At 44.0% G+C, this 21121-nt stretch overlaps 1 long non-coding RNA gene across 1 annotated transcript; it reads left to right on the forward strand.

Moving 5' to 3' along the window:
- The first annotated feature begins 3658 nt into the window (after positions 1-3658).
- On the forward strand, positions 3659-20912 carry LOC121538735. Its single transcript, XR_005995238.1, has 3 exons — positions 3659-3841; positions 6093-6233; positions 19262-20912. It is a non-coding gene; the product is annotated as an uncharacterized LOC121538735 (long non-coding RNA).
- Positions 20913-21121: the final 209 nt, after the last annotated feature.

Genomic DNA, 21121 nt, shown 5'->3' on the forward strand with positions numbered 1-21121 from the left:
TCAGCCTCTTCTTTATTGTCTTAGTACTTGTCATCTTCAAGTACTTCTAAGTCTAAATTGTTAGAAGGGACTTGGGGTAGGTGTATTGATCCGGTCGAATAAAGCAGTCGTTACCTGCGACACTACAGTTTTTTCCAACTGCTTACACACGTTTTCAAAACTATGTCTCCTTTTTTCAAAACTCTACACACAATTCCCAAAACTGCACACACAAAATGCAAAATGCCTCACATCTCCTTCAAAATGTAACACTGCATTCAAAATGCCATAAACACATGTCAGAATGAAGCATTTGCATCAAATGGCAAACACATCTTTCATAATAGTACATTTTTGGATATACCATGTAAACACTGTTGTTCTAAATCTAAAGCTCTTTGGTCTTTCATAGGCTTATATCTACATTTCAATACAATGTTCTACAGTGAAAGTAATCTGCTGAGAGGGGTAACAAGTACACTGTAAACACCAATGCAATGTATAAACAGAAAATATTTATTAGGCCAAACATTACTGTTGTATACAGTAGCACACAACAAAACCATAAACATATGTAAACCAAAAGTATATTCTTTAGAATACAGTAAAGTGTGTGGGGTCCCGGGGGGCAGTCCAGGAATTGGTAGGGGGGTGGGCAGTCACCAGTGCTAAGCTACGCTTCATCTCTTCTCCGGGCTGGGTCTGGCCACAATACTTTGTCCACATCACAAGATACGTTTTCTCTTGCCAAACATCGAGGGAAGTATCTCCTAGCATGGCGTATCCAACCTTGGACAGAGGCAACCTCTATGTCCCCACATGCGTCCTCCATTGCCTGGAGAAGCGGCATGCGGGCATAGGGTTGGCAATCATACACTTTCCAGCGCCAGGCTGAGAAGAATTCCTCTATGGGATTTAGAAAAGGTGAATATGAGGGTAGGTACAAAACTACAAATTGTGGATGGGTGGCAAACCAGTTTTGGACCAAAACAGCCCGGTGAAAACTAACATTGTCCCATATAACCACAAATCTAGCAGGCTCCTGATCTGGATCAGGGACAAGCATTGTGTAAATTGCATCCAGAAAAGTGAGCCTATGGCCGGTCTTGTACGGACCCAGTGTGGCATTGTGATGGAGGACCCCGTTTTGAGTGATGGCAGCACACATAGTTATATTACCCCCACGCTGTCCAGGGACATTGGTAATTGCCCTCTGTCCTTTTACATTTCTTCCGCGGCGCCTGGTTTTGGTGAGGTTGAAGCCAACCTCATCCACATAAATAAATCTCCTTCCTTCTCTTCTTTGCCCTCGTCCTCTTCTTCCTCTTCCTCTTCCTCTTCATTTTCCTCTTCCTCCTTCTCCTCCTCTTCCAACACTTCGTCTTTGAATTTGTCCTCGTTGTTGTCCCCTGCCTCTCCCTCCTACTCCTCTTGCTCTCTGTCCATTGTTGGCATCCATTGTTCAAAACAGGTAATCTGACCTTTGACCTATTTATAGGCCTATACTACAGTAAAGCAGTGATTGGTTAGTGATCAGTTAAGCAATTAGTGTTTGCAGATGTGAAGAGTTGTGTGTGACCTGGTGAATAAGTGTAGCATTTTGAATGGTTGTGTTTGGAAAAGGAAAGCAAGTCACTTCCTGTTAGATTTTTGTGTTTTAGGTAGAGAATTGTGTGTAGTGTTTTGAAAAAAGTGTTTTATGCAATTGACAACTGAGTCAAAGGCTGAGAAATAGCTTATGGTTTTGGAGATTTGGTGTGTAGTTTTGCACTTTGAGTGAGAGGTTTCAAAAATCGTGTGACATGAAAAGATTTTGTGTGTAAGCAGTTGGAAAAAACTGTAATATAGGCAGAACATAATGGATATTTTCTTCTATATTTTTGTGTTTCCTGCTTTTGAAAATAAGTTGAGTTGAGAAGTCTTAGGTTGGGGTTGGTGAATTTATTTCAGTATTTAGTGTTTTCCTGTTTTTGAAAAGAGGTTGAGTTTTGGGTCTTAGGTTGGGGGTTGGTGAAATGAGTTCCTAACAGGATTATTCCGCCCCCCGGAGACTGTTTGCTTCTGCTGTTCACTGTTTGTTTGTTCTATCAGGCTCTGAGGGCATTCAGCGGTTCCAGCAGAGGCAGCCTGGGAAGATTGCATGTGAGCTGGCATGAGCTGATAGTTGTCAAGGTAAACAAATATCAAAACCGACACACAGAATAGGTAAATAACTCAACTCAATAGGTAAGTGTGTGTGTGTGTGTGTGTGAGCAGTGTGTGTGTGTGTGTGTGTGTGTGTGTGTGTGTGTGTGTGTGTGTGTGTGTGTGTGTGTGTGTGTGTGTGTGTGTGTGTGTGAGCAGTGTGTGTGTCCTTAGAAGGCCCTTTGTTTACATGGAGAGAGGATAGCAAGCACTGGTAGTAGTTGAAGATTCATCGGTGTGGTTGACATTCAGGGTGGTGGTGAGACTGATGTCTATACATTGTGGTTGGTGGGATTACCATGCGTGCGTGTATGAGGTATTGCCATGTAAATTCAATTTTCCAAACCTGGCTACGGTCGACAGCCCTAACAGTGTTGTTAACCATATGCCTAGTTTCGGGTGAATGCGACATAATGGAGATGAATCTTCTCTCGGTGTAGCTTTGACTACTCTCTGCGTTCAGGCCTCCCTCTGGGTCTGTGTGCTGAGCAGACTGCAACGCAGCTCCTGTCAACGAGAGAGAGAGAGAGAGAGAGAGAGAGAGAGAGAGAGAGAGAGAGAGAGAGAGAGAGAGAGAGAGAGAGAGAGAGAGAGAGAGAGAGAGAGAGAGAGAGAGAGAGAGAGAGAGAGAGAGAGAGAGAGAGAGAGAGAGAGAGAGAGAGAGAGAGAGAGAGAGAGAGAGAGAGAGAGAGAGAGAGAGAGAGAGAGAGAGAGAGAGAGAGAGAGAGAGAGAGAGAGAGAGAGAGAGAGAGAGAGAGAGAGAGAGAGAGAGAGAGAGAGAGAGAGAGAGAGAGAGAGAGAGAGAGAGAGAGAGAGAGAGAGAGAGAGAGAGAGAGAGAGAGAGAGAGAGAGAGAGAGAGAGAGAGAGAGAGAGAGAGAGAGAGATTTTTTTTATAGCCTGATGAAATATACTCTACCTTATCTCTAGGCATCCCACAGTGAAACACCACCAATCTACAACTGTGCAGGTGTCGACGTCAGACCTGGGTTCAAATACTATTTGAAATCGTACTTTTAGTGTTTGCTCTAGCCTGCCTGACGTGCCAGATGGGCAGAGTTTGTAGTTTTGTGCCTATTCTATTGGTTCCATTTTGCCAGGCTAGCTCAATCAAGCTGAGCTGATGTATGTGAAATTATTTGAAATAGTATTTTAATCTAGATCTGGTTGACACACCGACAGTACTCTCTATTAATTATTTAGCAGGTGTTTTCAAAGCTGAGAGGAACCACATGAGTGAGTCAGACCCAACCTCGAAGATCATACCAAACCTACTGTGCAATACAACCATATCAAATGTTTGGTTTTATTCTCAAAGCTGTTGAATACAGTGATACTGTTGGGGTTGTGTGTGTGTGTGTGTGCCCCATTCTAAGCTATCTATTAACTAGGACGCTTAAAGGGAAACTCACAGCTATGCCGTTGATCTCTCTATATTAATCAGCTTCAGTATCCCGTCTAATTTCCACCCATTTCTCCCTCCGAAGGTCTTCTGTTTTGAAAATAATGAGTGCCGTTGAACCTCCTACTGTATCATATATGATGACGCTCATTCACACTGTCAGATCCAATCCCCTGAGCAGGAGAAGCAACCAATCTATGCTTGCGATCATCCTCCCATCAAGTGAAAGAAAGATTATCTCTTCTTTTGGAGGAGAGAAGTAAGCACGGTCTGTACAGGTACTGCATGATCCTGACCTCTTTCTTTCTCTCTCTTTCTTTCGCTCTACTGACGTCTATTTTGTTAACCACAGTACATTCTCACATCCATAGGCAGAGAATATTAAGAAGATGTGCCAGGGGGGAGAGTGAGTGAATAAATGGAGAAACTGGAAGGGAGGATTAGGGCCGCTTTGTCAGGTTCCCCAGGCTCCCAATGTTCCGCAGGCTGAGCAGACTCCATTTCCAGGCTGTTACACATGCTTTCTAAAGCCCAGCTTCCTGTCGGTGATCTGAACGTACAGTATGGGCCTGTGTCTAAAAACGTTTACAATCTGTCAAATCCTTAGTCCCTCAGTCCTCGTTTCCTCAATTCCTCTTAAAGCTCATTGGAGGAGAGAATCCAAGGTCTCTCCCTCGAACCTTCTCCTCCAATGAGCTTTGAGAGGAATTCTGGAAAACAGGACGAAGGGAGCAAAGGATTTTGGCAGCTAGTCATTTTTTTTTTTAACATAGCCTTGATGTTCTCTCTGACTGACCACATCCCAGCATGCATTTTCTCTATGTATCTATAATAAGACTGGGGCACAGAGAGTTCTCTACAGTTTGTTACTAACTATGGAGAAAGACACATTTAGAACATTGGAATGAATGCATTGCGCTCCGTGTCTGTGTACTTCCAGTGATCATATTATGATAACAGAGTGGACTGTATATTGGGGATCTGTCTAGCCAAGGGCTTGTAATGGGAGATACAGTCAGGAATACAGAATACAGGGCCATTTCAAAGGACAAAATCAATGTTTTAAGAATTGAATCAAAAAACATCAATTCATCTTGTAGCGCACGTGCCACTATAACTTCTGACAAGATAACACTGGACATAGATACAGGATTTAAAAGGCTGTAGAATGGCTATAGGCTAAGGAAAATACTGTATTATAGAAACATAATGAAATTATCTTAATCAGAGATGTTTCATTTGCTCAATTAGAAAATGTGATTGACAAGTCATACAATTATGATTTCAGTAAGTAAGCCGTTTACTGTGTGCTGGGGAATTGTCGGTCTAGTACCGTCTCTGTTACCATACTAATTACACCAACTGTCTATCAAAGCTCCCTGATATGAGAACAATGAAGGCTTGTCAAGATAATGGTTACCGTGCAAGCAACCTTTATCCTCCATCAGGTCCTAGTTTAAATTACAGTACATTGACATTGACAAATACGTTTTCAAAATGCAATCATTGGTATTGCTTGAACTTTCCTCATTTCCTGAACTTTGTTACTCAGAAGAAGTAGTAGGGGTATTGGGTTTTCTGTTACTCAGAAGAAGTAGTAGGGGTATTGGGTTTTCTGTTACTCAGAAGAAGTAGTAGGGGTATTGGGTTTTCTGTTAGAAGAAGTAGAAGGGGTATTGGGTATTCTGTTAGAAGAAGTAGAAGGGGTATTGGGTTTTCTGTTACTCAGAAGAAGTAGTAGGGGTATTGGGTTTTCTGTTAGAAGAAGTAGAAGGGGTATTGGGTTTTCTGTTACTCAGAAGAAGTAGAAGGGGTATTGGGTTTTCTGTTAGAAGAAGTAGAAGGGGTATTGGGTATTCTGTTAGAAGAAGTAGAAGGGGTATTGGGTTTTCTGTTACTCAGAAGAAGTAGTAGGGGTATTGGGTTTTCTGTTAGAAGAAGTAGAAGGGGTATTGGGTTTTCTGTTACTCAGAAGAAGTAGTAGGGGTATTGGGTTTTCTGTTAGAAGAAGTAGAAGGGGTATTGGGTTTTCTGTTACTCAGAAGAAGTAGAAGGGGTATTGGGTTTTCTGTTAGAAGAAGTAGAAGGGGTATTGGGTTTTCTGTTACTCAGAAGAAGTAGTAGGGGTATTGGGTTTTCTGTTAGAAGAAGTAGTAGGGGTATTGGGTTTTCTGTTAGAAGAAGTAGAAGGGGTATTGGGTTTTCTGTTAGAAGAAGTAGAAGGGGTATTGGGTTTTCTGTTACTCAGAAGAAGTAGTAGGGGTATTGGGTTTTCTGTTAGAAGAAGTAGTAGGGGTATTGGGTTTTCTGTTAGAAGAAGTAGAAGGGGTATTGGGTTTTCTGTTAGAAGAAGTAGTAGGGGTATTGGGTTTTCTGTTACTCAGAAGAAGTAGTAGGGGTATTGGGTTTTCTGTTAGAAGAAGTAGAAGGGGTATTGGGTTTTCTGTTAGAAGAAGTAGAAGGAGTTTGAAACTTGAAAGATTTTCTTATTTATGTTCTTTATTGTTTGTGAAATCCCATTTTCTCTAGGCTCCATTACTCACCTGGCACTGCTGACTTGAGAGGTTTGGCGGTTGACTTCATGACAGACGACTGCGCTGTTGTCATATTCTCACTTCTCCGTGGCAAGACATTCAGCAACATTCAGCAACTCAGCACAGTACAGCACAGGTCTGTAACATGACGTTTATCCATGACTATAGGAGTGCTGCATGTCAGAGCACAAACACAAAGACAAAATAAAATGTCACACACCATTATATCTATACATTGTTCATCATGCATTGTCTGAGGCAATTGACGAGAGTATACAAATTAATGTATCTACGAGTCAGCTGTAGGACACAAGAAGAAAAAAATCAAATGTTTGATTAGTATTTCCTCTTTACCATAGCTTAATTTCCAGATGAATTATTCATTGCAGTGGACTGCGTCGTGCTTCAATTTAGTCCAGAGCATGCAATTACAACGTTCAGCAAAGGGTTTGATTTGAAATGACTGGATTATCAAAAAGTCATGCCTCCCAAAACATCAGCAATATCACAGAGAAATCCTTCTTAGAGAGTACAATACATTCTAAGCAAAATAAATATAATTCTGATTATACGTTTTAACTACACCAACAAGAATTTGCCACACGAAATGGCCAGAATTCAAAGAGATAATATCCCGACCACTGGGGACGAAAACATTGTATATTTCCATTAACTTAATCGTCACATTTCCAATCAGTCTTTGACAGGTTTAATCAAACACAGTTTTGATTTTCTCAAAAATCAATCTATTGATGAGCAGCAGTTTCATTTGAAATCAACACAATAACTAACGACATTAACACACAACCCCCCTCTCGTCATAGACTCAGATTGAAACAAGACATTAGAATTCAGCATGCATTTTAAATATGGATATCAGTGTTGTGGTCAATTTCATTTCAATTCCAGTCAATTCAGAAAGTAAACCAAATTCCAAATCCAATTACAAAAGCATTGAAGAGAATAAAAATTGGAATTTCAGTGTACTTCCTAAATTGACTGGAATTGAAATGGAATTGACACCAACCCTGAAACAAACAAGACTTCCAACGTTTAATCTGATCAACTTCAGTAGAGCCGAGCTGAACATCACAAGAGGAGTTGCCAGACACACACACACACACACACACACACACACACACACACACACACACAACCCAATAGAATCTGTCCTCATTAATGTCCTCACAGTGAAAATCGACTACATATCCCTTATCCCAAGTTTCAGCTCAGAAGATTCCAAAGATATTCTATGTTTTAAAGTGGAACTGACACTGCTTTAACTACTTTGCAGATATGAAACTAACAGACAATCATAACATCAGTCAAAAATATCAAATTCCCAGTTTATGCTTCAAAACCAACTTTATAAGAGGTTTTAGAAATAGGTTCTATTTGACAAAAAAATCCATGACGTACAGTAAGACATTGTTGGCAGAATAGATGGATGCAGTTCAATGCATGATTAATATAATTCACCAACACATTTCAATACAGAAACGGTAGTCGAAAAAATATTGCCATCAGGTTGTAAATCACAGCTTGCCTGGTACATTGTTTACTGCCTCCACCCATTCAGGATGGGCTGTTTCAGTTTCAATGACTCAATATTCGGAACAAAAAAGGACGACTGTAACTAATCCTGGGAATGTCAATACAATCAGACTAGCAAGGGCAATGATCACAAGTCAGTCATAACGTGGCTAATAGGCCTGCAGGCAGAGTAAGACACACAGGCAAGTATAAATGAGTCAACAGTTGTCATCTACTTTATGAAATTACAGCCTGATGTACTTGCATCTGTGAATTCAACTTCAATTGCGCTGCTTTCGTGTGTCCGGGTTGACAGCGAGCAGCGGAGGGAAAGTGTACAGACACATGCCACAGTCCTAGCTAGGCTTCTAAAATGCTGCTGTCTGGCTTCGGTTTTTAAAGCTTGACAATGAATAACCAAAAAACAAAACCTGCAACAAAACCCCATGCACAGGAGAAGCATGTAGGCTTATTACAGCAACATTTGAGCAGTAGCCTAGGCTGGTTACTCAACTACAATACATTTTGAGTGCACCATACAGCAATGATGCATTCAACCGCACCGGTGAACCATGCAGTGCAAAAAAATTGTTCAACATGTTTTAAGTTTAAATGTTACAACAACCTATAGCTACATTTTCATTATTTTGAGTTATTAAATACTTTTTGATTAGGGTCGCAGCATATTATGCACATCTGCAAGCATAGCAGCAAAGGCTGGACAAATATTATGTATCTCTTCTTTTGTTTTAATATGTTAAAATGCTATATACAGCATCGTATGTACATAAGTGGTCATTATAAAGGGCCATATTTTTTCAAATAAAACAATGTCCAGTTTGGGTCGCAGTTGCACGTTTTTTTGTAAAAACAAATAGGCTATGTCTGGCCTGCGAATTCGTTGTTTTGTTCAATATGGCCCATGCACTGATTGAGTTTGACACCCCTGGGCTAGCGTATCTATTTATGTAGCTAGCTATTTATTTAGCAAGCTAAAAACATGAAGCCTAATGTTAGCTAGCTAACTAGCTAGCTGCGGGGAGGATGTCATGTCAATGGAAGAGTGGGTGAGTGACCGACTTTCTCCCCTCGTATCGTTTTTTCGGTGGCTACAGCTAGAGATGTCATTTGGTTAGCTAGCAAGAAATGTGAATCACTTTGCTAGCTAGCTAGCTAGCTATGCTGAACTTGAACAACTGTTATCCACAGTTAGCGTATCTCTTAGTTGTCAATCAAATGTATTTGGCATTGATCAAATGGGCAGGCAAGTTCCCATTCAGTTGTCAAAACATGGGTTGGGACAAGCATGCATTGGCAGGCAAGCTGCAGAAGGACGAGCAGGCTACAATTCCCCATCATTTCTCAGTGAAATTTGGATGGTCAACTGGCTGAACACGTTTTAGAGGGTTTATCTAATGTTCCCTCGTTCGATTCTAGCTCATCTCGCTCTGGCTAGCATTAGTTGTTGATCTTGTTGTTGTTAATGTGCATAACAGAGGGAGAGAGAGCCTACCTTTTCATGGTTGTTTGATCAATAGGACTGTAATGTTCCCAAAGGTAAGAGGACTCCTGTGGTATTTACATATTTGCAGAAATCCATTCAGGTGTATTTTGTGGCTTTTGGCAAATGTGTTTTAATGATCTAAAGTCACTCAGTTGCAACTTCCTGTAAACACACAGTCCAGTTCAAAGTGAATGATGGCAGGCCCTTGTGGCGAATGGCTTATTTGCATATAGGCCTACTGTAGCACCGGTCTGCGTTTACTCCGGTTTTTATTAAGTTTTATTCACTGCAGTGTCTATTAATTGCCCAAATGCACGGCCGCTTTCCCACTTTATATTGCTATATAGAATTTTCATTTGAAAACGATTTCATGTTGTTAAAACACTGGGACGTCCCTGCCCCATTGAAGTTGAAATTTAAAATGGATAAGGTAAAGGTTAAGGTAAGGGTAGGGGTTAGGGTAGGGACGTCCCAAGGATCCCAGATAGCACTAACCATTCTATAATCCAGCCTATGATGAGGCAAACAGGTTGGTGAGTTGAGCTGAGCACGGCCACGGTTGGTGAATTGAGCTGAGCACGGCCACGGTTGGTGAATTGAGCTGAGCACGGCCATGGTTGGTGAATTGAGCTGAGCACGGCCACGGTTGGTGAATTGAGCTGAGCATAGCCACAGTTGGTGAATTGAGCGCATGGCCACGGTTGGTGAATTGAGCTGAGCACGGCCACGGTTGGTGAACTGAGCTGAGCACGGCCACGGTTGGTGAACTGAGCTGAGCACGGCCACGGTTGGTGAACTGAGCTGAGCACGGCCACGGTTGGTGAACTGAGCTGAGCACGGCCACGGTTGGTGAACTGAGCTGAGCACGGCCACGGTTGGTGAACTGAGCTGAGCACGGCCACGGTTGGTGAACTGAGCTGAGCACGGCCACGGTTGGTGAACTGAGCTGAGCACGGCCACGGTTGGTGAACTGAGCTGAGCACGGCCATGGTTGGTGAACTGAGCGCACGACCACCTATTACAGCATCAGAGAGTTTAGTTAACTATTTCATAAGGCATATATTATAATTTCTGTTTGATCCTTCACAAAGCGCCAGTCATTCATAGTCAAAATACACCTGATTCGTTAGACTACACCTGATTCGTTAGACTACACCTGATTCGTTAGACTACATCTGATTCATTAGACTACACCTGATTCATTAGACTACACCTGATTCAATAGACTACACCTGATTCATTAGATTGTGGTGTGTGTTTGTCATGCTGGCTTTTTGAAGTTCCTTTTCAGTTGGGTTAATTTTCCCTCTTATAGAGGCAGTTAGATGGCATGGGTCCTCAGATCCTCAAAAAGTTATACAGCTGCACCATCGAGAGCATCCTGACTGGTTGCATCACCGCCTGGTATGGCAACTACTCGGCCTCCTACCGCAAGTCACTACAGAGGGTAGTGCGTACGGCCCAGTACATCACTGGGGCCAAGCTTCCTGCCATCCAGGACCTCCATACCAGGCGGTGTCAGAGGAAGGCCCTAAAAATTGTCAAAGACTCCAGCCACCCTAGTCATAGACTGTTCTCTCTACTGCTGCTCTTTAATTATTTGCTATTTTTTATTTTTTACTTATCTAGTTTTTTTACTTAAAAACGGCATTGTTGGTTAAGGGCTTGTAAGTAAGCATTTCACTGTAAGGTCTACACCTGTTGTATTCGGCGCATGTGGCAAATAACATTTTATCTGATTTGAGATTTCATTATATTTACTTGATTGAGCTGATCTAACGCCAGACAAATTGTTTGGCACCAATGCCTAAACTCTACGTGGGTGACTTAACATTTAGCAATAATACTTCAAGGATACAGTAACATAAACTTGATACACCCACAAACTGTACTGATCATATTAAATGCAACAGACATTTACTAACAAATAATGAATCAGCACATTTTAATGTGCCGCTTACTAGATGCATTCATGTTTAAAAGTTATCAAAAAATTGTCTCTGGGCTGATCCCATCTTTATTAGTAACAGAGTTAGAATAGTTGCATTTGCCATTGCGGGACACATTTTTCATGCACAAATGTTTTGTATGTCTCGCTCAAAAGTGATTGACTTTTGTCAATCATAACAGCTTATACTTTATTCACAATTAACTCTGAAATCATTACTTTCATTCAATTCATTTGTATATGGGGTGTCAGAGTGTCCTTGCACAGTGGAAAATAATTGGGCCTTCGTGGCTACGTGCCAATTCTCATACATATGCAGGCGGCCGTCACCATGGCAACAGTGACTGTGTTATCCAGGTTGATTTCAGCAAACACACCGTGTGACCAATCTCTCTGATACTCTGGGATGTGGGAAACTCTTAACATGGAACATTGTCCCTTGTAGGATTGTCCTATATTGGCAAGACTCCAAATGGGATATTTTCACAACATTGGGTATGTGCTGAACTAATGAATCCAATTTGATCAAGACGTATATAGCCCCCGGACATGTCTCACTGTCTCAAGGATAACAGAATGCTCAACATAAATCAGGCAATGTGGAAATATTATCCTGGAATTAGTCTCTCATGTAGGGCTGCAAAATGAATGAACCTACACTTGAAAGCACGGCCACGGAGTCAATCCATGTCCAATTCCGCTAACTTTCCCTAAATTCCCTGGTTTAAAATAAATCCTGGTAGAAGGATCCTGAATTCCCTGCTTATTCCCTACTGATTCCAGGAATTCTCCAAGCAGGATTTCTGGAAAACCTGTGTCATGAACCCTGCGTCCTGAGTCTGTTCCTGCCTGTGTTGCCGTTTTTCTTCTCTGTATCTCCTGTTTCCCGAAGGTGCCTGAACGCACCCTGTCCGGTTGCCGGGCGACGTTGCTAGGCGGGTGATCTCTCGATTACCCGCACCTGCTTCTCATCAGCTTCGGCACACCTGGTCCTGATCATCACCCCTTCATAAGCTCTGACCTGACATCCATTCCCTGCCGGATCGTTAGCCATAAACAGTATGTTTTGCCAGCTTATCAGCCTCGGAGTACTAGAGTTAGTATTATTTTTTTTTTGCACCTTTTTGACCTGCCTTGTACTTACCTCCGTTTGTTCTGTCTACAGTCATTCTCCCGGAACCTTCACCCAACCCCTGCCGTGCCATCAGTTCATCTGCCACTTCACCACCACCTACTCATCTCCGCCACCCGCTCTGTCTCCTGGACTATTCTGCATCTTTTATCTGTAAATAAACACTCTCATTCGTTCAACTCACCTTGTCCTGGTCTGCTTCTGGGTTCGGTCTTAGAGAACCGTGACAGAACGATCCGGCCATAAATGAACCCAGCGGACCTGGACTCTGTTCGCCATGCCATTACCCATCAGGAGATGATGTTGGGACAACACAGCATGGCGCTACAGGAGATAGCGTTATCGGTTCGGAACTTTTCTGCCAGTCTGACGAAGATCCAGGCTCAGCTCAGTTTGCCGGTGGAGAATCCACCACCGGTTTCACCTCTCTCGCCTGCCGCTTCTGGAGCTGTGCCCTTCAGTGAGCCCAAGGTTCCGACGCCTGAGAAGTATGAAGGGGATTTGGGAAGATGCCGTTCCTTTCTTATGCAGTGTGGATTAGTGTTCGATCTACAGCCCCACTCTTACGCCACAGACAAGGCTAGGATAGCCTTTGTTATTGAATTGCTGCGTGGTAGAGCCCTGGAGTGGGCTTCAGCCGTATGGGAACGACAGGACACCTGCATGGCGTCATGCCAGCAGTTCACGGCAGAGATGAGGAAGCTGTTTGACCATCCAGTCCGAGGTAAGGACGCAGCTAAGCGCCTGTTTTCTCTTCGCCAAGGAACTCGCAGCGTTGCCGACTTCGTAGTCGAATTCAGGACATTGGCTGTGGAGAGTGGGTGGAATGAGGAGTCACTGCAAGCGGCCTTTTACCAGGGGCTGTCGGAGCAGCTCAAGGATGAGTTGATCTCCTATCCGGAGCCTAGTGACCTGGACAGTTTGGTAGCTTTGTCTATTCGGGTGGATAACAGAGTTCGAGAGAGAAGGAGGGAGAAGCAATGGGGCCCGTCCAATCAATCAGCTTCTCAGTTTCCAGTCGGGTCAGGAGGTGGACCAGAATGCGTCGATCATTGTCCACCACACGGGATTAGTGGAGAGGTCCTGCCTCCAGATTCTGAACCCATGCAAGTGGGGCGGCACGGTTTAACCAAGGAGGAGCGCCAACATAGACGTAAGACCAACCGCTGCCTCTACTGTGGTAGTTCGGGACATTACATCTCCACTTGTTCCCAGCGGCCGTCAAACTGCTCGGCTCGCTAAAGTTGGGAGGACTTTTAGCGAGCCAGTTTCAACCTCTCAATACCCCTGTCAGACCCCGTTTCCTGGCTACCCTCATGAACAGGAATCAGAGTTTAGCGATTAACGCTTTCGTCGATTCAGGTGCCGATGGAAGCTTTATTGATGCCGACGTGGTGGAACAGCTGGGGCTTTCCAAGGAGCGATTACCGGAAGCCATTGAAGCTAACACTCTGAACGGCAGTAGTCTGGCACGTATCACGATGAGGACTGAACCGGTTAAGATGCTATTGTCAGGGAATCATTCTGAGGTTATCTCATTCTTCATTCTGCCTTCTTCCCATGTTCCTCTGGTCCTTGGATACCCCTGGCTGAAAGAACACAATCCCACGTTCGATTGGGTGACTGGCAAGGTAACTAGTTGGAGCATTGATTGTCATGCTAACTGCCTCAAGACTGCCTGTTCCCATTCTGTTCCCAGTCAGGTGATTGAGGCTAACCCCTGTTATAGAAATATTTGACTGAAAAGTAGTCAACTTAAAGATATTTCTCAAGAGACCGGAGCTTGTGAATCCAAGAATTAGACTTTATTGCATAACAAAGCCGAGCTTGCTCCATGGAACAACTGGCTCTCCTTGGCTCAAAGATCTCCTTTTATACAAATACAAGTGCATAGTCATCCTTACATAGCATACACAGTTACTACCCTTAGGGTAATTGATTAACTTCTTTCATGGCCATGCCACCCTTATCTTTCAACGTCTAGATGTCACATGTTGTTTTTCTCCAAAAAGGCTATGTGAACTTTTCCATATGACCTCTTCCTCTTATCTCATTATATTGGTGGCAGACCCTTTCTCAAAAATAATACACATACATACATTAAGGCATGGTTACACACTGTATTGGCTATATTGCTTATTTAAACATACATCTGAATTATAGAATGTCAATCATGTTTACTATATTTTACTTTTGACATTTCCCAACATTTGCCTTAATGATACATAAAATATTACCATACCCCCCAGATTTGTCCCTGGTTCCCGAGACATATTACGATTTGGGGGAAGTGTTCAGTAAGCAGCGGGCTCTGTCACTCCCTCCCCACCGACCATATGATTGTGCCATAAACCTGTTCCCTGGAGCTGCCTATCCCAAGGGACGGTTATACAGCATCTCCCGACCTGAACGTGAGTCTTTGGAGACCTACATAAAGGAGTCCCTAGCTGCTGGTCTCATTTGTCCCTCGTCATCACCCCTGGGGGCAGGATTCTTCTTTGTGAGTAAAAAGGATGGCTCTCTTCGACCTTGTATTGATTATCGGGGGTTGAATGATATCACGGTCAAGAACAAGTATCCCCTGCCCTTGATGAGCTCTGCTTTCGACTCCTTACAGGGTGCTACTGTGTTCACCAAGCTGGACCTACGCAATGCGTATCATCTGGTCCGGATCAGAGAGGATGACGAGTGGTTGACTGGTTTCAATACACCGATGGGTCATTTCGAGTATCAGGTGATGCCGTTTGGACTGACCAATGCCCCAGCAGTGTTCCAGAGTATGGTGAATGACGTCCTGAGAGATATGATCGGTCTTTTTGTGTTCGTTTACCTGGATGACATTCTTATCTTCTCGAAGGAGCCTTCCAGCCACGTCCAGCATGTCAAGCAGGTTCTGCAGCGATTGCTGGAGAATCGCCTGTTTGTGAAGGCAGAGAAGTGTGAATTTCACGCCCACACTACATCCTTCCTCGGGTACATCATCTCCAGGGGAGAGATTAGGATGGACCAAGAGAAGGTTAGGGCGGTTCTGGATTGGGCCCAGCCCGGTACGAGATTGCAGCTCCAGAGGTTTCTGGGGTTTGCGAATTTCTATCGGAGATTTAGCCGTGATTACAGCCGTGTGGCCGCTCCTTTAACTGCCCTGACTTCTAGTACCAGAACCTTCAGTTGGAATCCTGAGGCGGACCGAGCATTTCTGTATTTGAAGAGGCGATTCACCAACGCTCCGATTCTCTCTCAACCTGACACTGCCCGTCAGTTTGTCGTTGAAGTGGATGCGTCTGATGTGGGGGTTGGCGCCATCCTGTCCCAGCGATGCTCCACTGACGGTAAACTCCATCCCTGCGCCTACTACTCTCGTCGTCTTTCGTCTACGGAGAGGAACTACGATGTGGGTAACCGGGAGCTTCTCGCGGTGAAACTTGCCTTGGAGGAGTGGCGCCACTGGTTGGAGGGGGCGGAGCAACCGTTTGTTGTCTGGACTGACCACAAGAATCTTGCTTACGTGCAATCGGCTAAACGTCTCAACTCCCGTCAGGCCAGGTGGTCGTTGTTTTTTGGACGCTTTAATTTTTCCTTGACGTTCTGACCGGGGTCTAAGAATGGCAAGGCGGACGCCTTGTCCCGGATGTTCTCCAAGACGGAGGAGAGTGGGGCCAAGACTGAGACGATTCTTCCCCGGAACCTTGTCGTGGGAGCCGTTATGTGGAGGATTGAGGAGGAGGTTATGGCGGCCCTTCGGACGCAGCCCGGCCCCGGTAACGGTCCACCCGGTCGGTTGTTTGTGCCTGAGTCGGTTCGTTCGGCTGTCCTCCAATGGTCCCACGCCAGCAAGATGGCTTGTCACCCTCGTGTGGCTCGGACGATGGCGCTTCTACGCAGACGATTTTGGTGGCCTGCCATGGGAGAAGATACTCGGAGGTTTGTTGCTGCCTGTCCAGTTTGTGCGCAGAACAAGAGTGCCAATCGGCTCAGCTCTGGACTTCTTCACCCCCTACCGATCCCCCGGCGACCATGGTCGCATCTGGCTCTGGACTTTGTCACTGGGTTGCCCTCTTCTGAGGGGAACACGGTCATTCTGACTATTGTGGATCGATTCAGCAAGTTCGCCCACTTTGTGCCCATCTCCAAGCTTCCCTCTGCCTCTGAGACGTCCAAGATCCTGGTTAGGGAGGTTTTCAGGGTCCACGGATTGCCCAGTGACATAGTTTCCGACCGTGGCCCTCAGTTCACCTCTGCTGTCTGGAAATCCTTCTGTTTGGCCATTGGAGCTACAGTCAGTCTTACATCTGGATTTCACCCCCAATCTAATGGACAGGCGGAGAGAGCCAACCAGAAGATGGAATCCACGCTGCGCTGCCTTGTTTCCTCCAACCCCACCTATTGGGCCTCTCATTTGCTTTGGGTTGAGAATGCCCACAATACTCTCCCTACTTCTGCCACTGGGATGTCTCCCTTCCAGTGCCTATACGGCTACCAACCCCCCTTGTTTCCTTCTCAGGAGAAGGATCTCTCGGTTCCCTCTGTCCAGGCCCACATTCGTCGTTGCTACCGGACCTGGCATCGGGCCAGAAAGGCCCTCCTTAGAGTTTCTGACCGGTATCAGCTCCAGGCGAATCGTCGCAGTATTCCAGCCCCCGCTTATGCAATCGGAGATAGGGTCTGGTTGGCTACACGGGACCTTCCTCTGCGGACTGAGTCAAGGAAACTGTCGCCGAGGTTCATTGGTCCGTTTGTGGTGGAGAGAGTGATTAATCCTGTTGTGGTTCGACTCAAGTTGCCTAGTACGCTCAGAGTCCATCCCACCTTCCATGTCTCCTGCCTCAAGCCTGTTCTCCTCAGCCCTCTGTTGCCCCCTCCACCTCCCCCTCCTCCTCCTCGGATGATCGGAGGAGGTCCTGTCTACACGGTGCGCCGCATCATGGATTCCAGACGGCGGGGCCGGGGTTTCTAGTATCTCGTGGACTGGGAGGGGTATGGTCCTGAGGAGAGGAGTTGGATTCCTCGGCGTCAGATCCTTGATGCTAACCTCCTTCGTGACTTCTACCGCCTCCATCCTGGCACTCCGGGTAGTCCGTCCGGTGGCGTTCGTCGGAGGGGGGGTACTGTCATGAACCCTGCGTCCTGAGTCTGTTCCTGCCTGTGTTGCCGTTTTTCTGCTCTGTATCTCCTGTTTCCCGAAGGTGCCTGAACGCACCCTGTCCGGTTGCCGGGCGACGTTGCTAGGCGGGTGATCTCTCGATTACCCGCACCTGCTTCTCATCAGCTTCGGCACACCTGGTCCTGATCATCACCCCTTCATAAGCTCTGACCTGACATCCATTCCCTGCCGGATCGTTAGCCATAAACAGTATGTTTTGTCAGCTTATCAGCCTCTGAGTACCAGCGTTAGTTTTGTTGTTTTTTTGCACCTTGTTGACCTGCCTTGTACTTATCTCCGTTTGTTCTGTCTACAGTCATTCTCCCGGAACCTTCACCCAACCCCTGCCGTGCCATCAGTTCATCTGCCACTTCACCACCACCTACTCATCTCCGCCACCCGCTCCGTCTCCTGGACTATTCTGCATATTTTATCTGTAAATAAACACTCTCATTCATTCAACTCACCTTGTCCTGGTCTGCTTCTGGGTTTGGTCTTAGAGAACCGTGACAACCTGTCCATTTTGGGAAATTTACAGACATTTTGCAGCCTTACTGAAATATTACCATGGTAATCGTGATAGCATTAATAGAGAAGTATAGGGTTTACTGTCTTTGGTGTATCCCTGATAAAGATTACGTTATTATCAGAGAATACATAATATTCTTAAAGGCATACCTCTCAGATTACCTACTTTTAACCTGATCAGTGATCATCTAGCAATGTTTATCATTGGATCAATGGTTATATAATGATCATTGGGCGAGAGGTAGACTAGCAGTTAGAGCATTGGGCCAGTAACCGAAAGATTGCTGGTTTGAATACCAGAGCCAACAAGGTGAAAAATCTGTCGATGTGCCTTTGAACAAGGCACTTAACCCTAATTGTTCAAGGGGTGCTATACTTCTATGTCTGACCCTGTAAAACCATACATTTCACTGCACCTATCTGGTGTATGTGACAATAAAAATAAAAAAACATCCTAAAAAAAATCAATGGCATGTTTGTCATTGGAGGAGCTACTCTTCAGTCCCAACCAATCATAATTTATGTCACTGGAAAATCCCATACATACCACTGAGGAAATAACACATGCATTGCTAATGAATCAGATGCTTGCACTTGGCTACTTATGAATTTAACTATTTACCATTAATACACCAAGTGGGTAAACAGTAATTGACAGATGTTTTTCATTATTATGAAAAGTGAATGTTTACATTTCACCAATACCAGTCCAAAAACACTGACTATGGAACACTAACGATACTACAATGCAGGATCGCTAAGTTAGCTAGCTAACTTTGATAAACATTCAGAATTTAAAAGAGTTTCTGGTTCATTAATGAACCTACACTTGAATATAGGTTGTTGGTTGAACAACTGAATCAATCTATGTCCATTTGAAGCATTTATTATTTAAAAAATATATTTATCAGTTATTTCTGAACATCTACAAAAGTTAGCTATCTAACTAGCTTAGTGACATACCGCCCTGACCTGGGTCAAACACATACATTTACATAAAAATGTTTAGTCATTTAGCAGACGCTCTTATAGTTAGTGAGTGCATACATTTTTGTTTGTTTTGTTTTTTCATACTGGCCCCCGCAGGAATCGAACCCACAACCCTGGCGTTGCAAGCGCCATGCTCTACCAACTGAGCTATACTGATTTAGTTTGCCTGGTACAATAAAAGCAATGGAATACTGCTAAAAGTCAAATATTTTCAAGCACCGTGAACACACGTCCCTGACTTTTGTTCATCACAGGAAGTTTGCAGTGCCACACAAGTTAAAAAAAAAGTCACAAAAGTAATGTTGTGTTTGTCTAAAGAGGAGACTTCAGATCAGACTTAAAACATGACGACAGCATCCAACTTTATCTGACCATCTCCTCTGTTTCAGCTGTACAGAGGTCTTCACTGGGCCTGTATCTCTGAGCTGCCAGCCCACCTTCTGTACATAGTGCCTGGCAGAGAGCCTAAACGCTGGCCACCAGTTCTTTCCAGTGTGCAGGAGACAGATCACAGAGGAGAACCTTCAGGTCAACAGAATCCTGAGAGACTTGACACGGGAGCTGAGACAGAGAAGGGAGGTCAGAGGTCATGTCAGGCCAGCAGGGGACATGTGCCCTGAACATGAGGAGCCTCTAAAACTGGTCTGTGTCATGCAGCGACCTGGTCTGTCTGGTCTGCACCAAGGGGAGATATCACATAGCCCACTCCTTCAAACCACTGAACGAGTTGGAGGAGGATTTCAAGAAGGAGCAGGCCTCAAACTTGGATATCCTGGACAAAAAGATTGCTGAAGTTAATCAGCTTCGCCACAGCCAACAGAATGAAATCACCGTTGCCGCCAATATCAAAGCCCAGATCCACTATCAGGTTGAAGACCTGATCAGAGAGCTGAGAATGGGAGAGAGCCAGACAGTCCAAGACGTGGATAAGAAAAATTGCTGTCAACATGGAGAATAATTTAACTGTCTGGCTGAAGCCTACACCCAAAAGACAGATATGCTATATTTGCTGACCAACCCAGAGCCCAGAGCCGCGCTTCAGTGGTTTACTGAACAAAGGAATTTCTTAAATATATCCAAGGCATCATCACTGTACAAATGGTTGAAGTTCACTGTGCATCCTAAAACTCGGGTTGTCAGAGGACCTGTCTGGTCACATCAACTGGAAGAGAATAGAAAGAGAGACTGGCTTAACGAAGGAGGAGGTATTCATGACCATTTTAACCATAGTATTCGCTGTAATATTAACTGCTTTTTGGACATATTCTAGTACACTTTCGATCATAGGTATTGTGGGAATAATTCTAGAAAAAATACAAGGAACTCATCACGGATTCCGGTTGGTATCAGAGTTGGTGTCAATTTCATTTCAATTCCAGACATTCAATTCCAGAAAGTAAACCAAATTCCTTTTTTTTATTTTTATTGTCCTAATTGAAAAGTTTTTAAGAGAATTGGAATTGGAATTTCTGTGTACTTCCTGAATTTAATGGAATTTAAATGGAATTGACCCAGACCATGGTTGATACGCATGACAAAGATTCAATTAAATTATTGTAATGACAAACTGTTATTGGCCTGTCTATTGAAGGAAGCAATTGTAAGTGACCTACTTGTTTTTTTATAAATGAAAAACGATTGTTGCGTGAAATATTTGATAATTGTGATACTTTTATCCTTCTGGTTGAGAAAGGGAGGACAGTGTGTGAGTGTATTGATGTGTACAATTGTGAATTGTGAATTTAAAATTTTTTTGTTAATTCAGATGGCACTAACCTACATTTTTCATGGCAGGGAATAAAAATATTGTGTTAAAGTTGAAATCGATTAGCTGATTGGTTCAGGGTGATGCGATTACTCTATGTATTCTTGAAACGATATAACTTCGTAATAGTACACTTTATGAAAGAAGCACAGACATCTGTTTTTGGGTTAATATCAACATTTGTATACAGTGCATATTCAATTCTGGAGAGAAACATTTTATTTTTGTACATCCTGACATAGCACATTTGCTAAAATGTCTAAAAACCTGTTTTCGATTTGTTATTATGGGGTATTGTGTGTAGATTCATGAGGATTCTTATTTAGTTAATCAGTTTTAGAATATGGCTGTTATGTAACAAAATGTAGAAGAAATCAAGGGGTCTGAATACTTTCCGAATGCACTGTAGTATAATCTTTGCAATCCTGGAATGGTGTTGTGTTGTTTTTTACCTGCTTGTTGCCTTATTAAACATTTAGTTGGT

This window comes from Coregonus clupeaformis, chromosome 21 (assembly GCF_020615455.1).
Source record: "Coregonus clupeaformis isolate EN_2021a chromosome 21, ASM2061545v1, whole genome shotgun sequence".
NCBI lineage: Eukaryota > Metazoa > Chordata > Actinopteri > Salmoniformes > Salmonidae > Coregonus > Coregonus clupeaformis.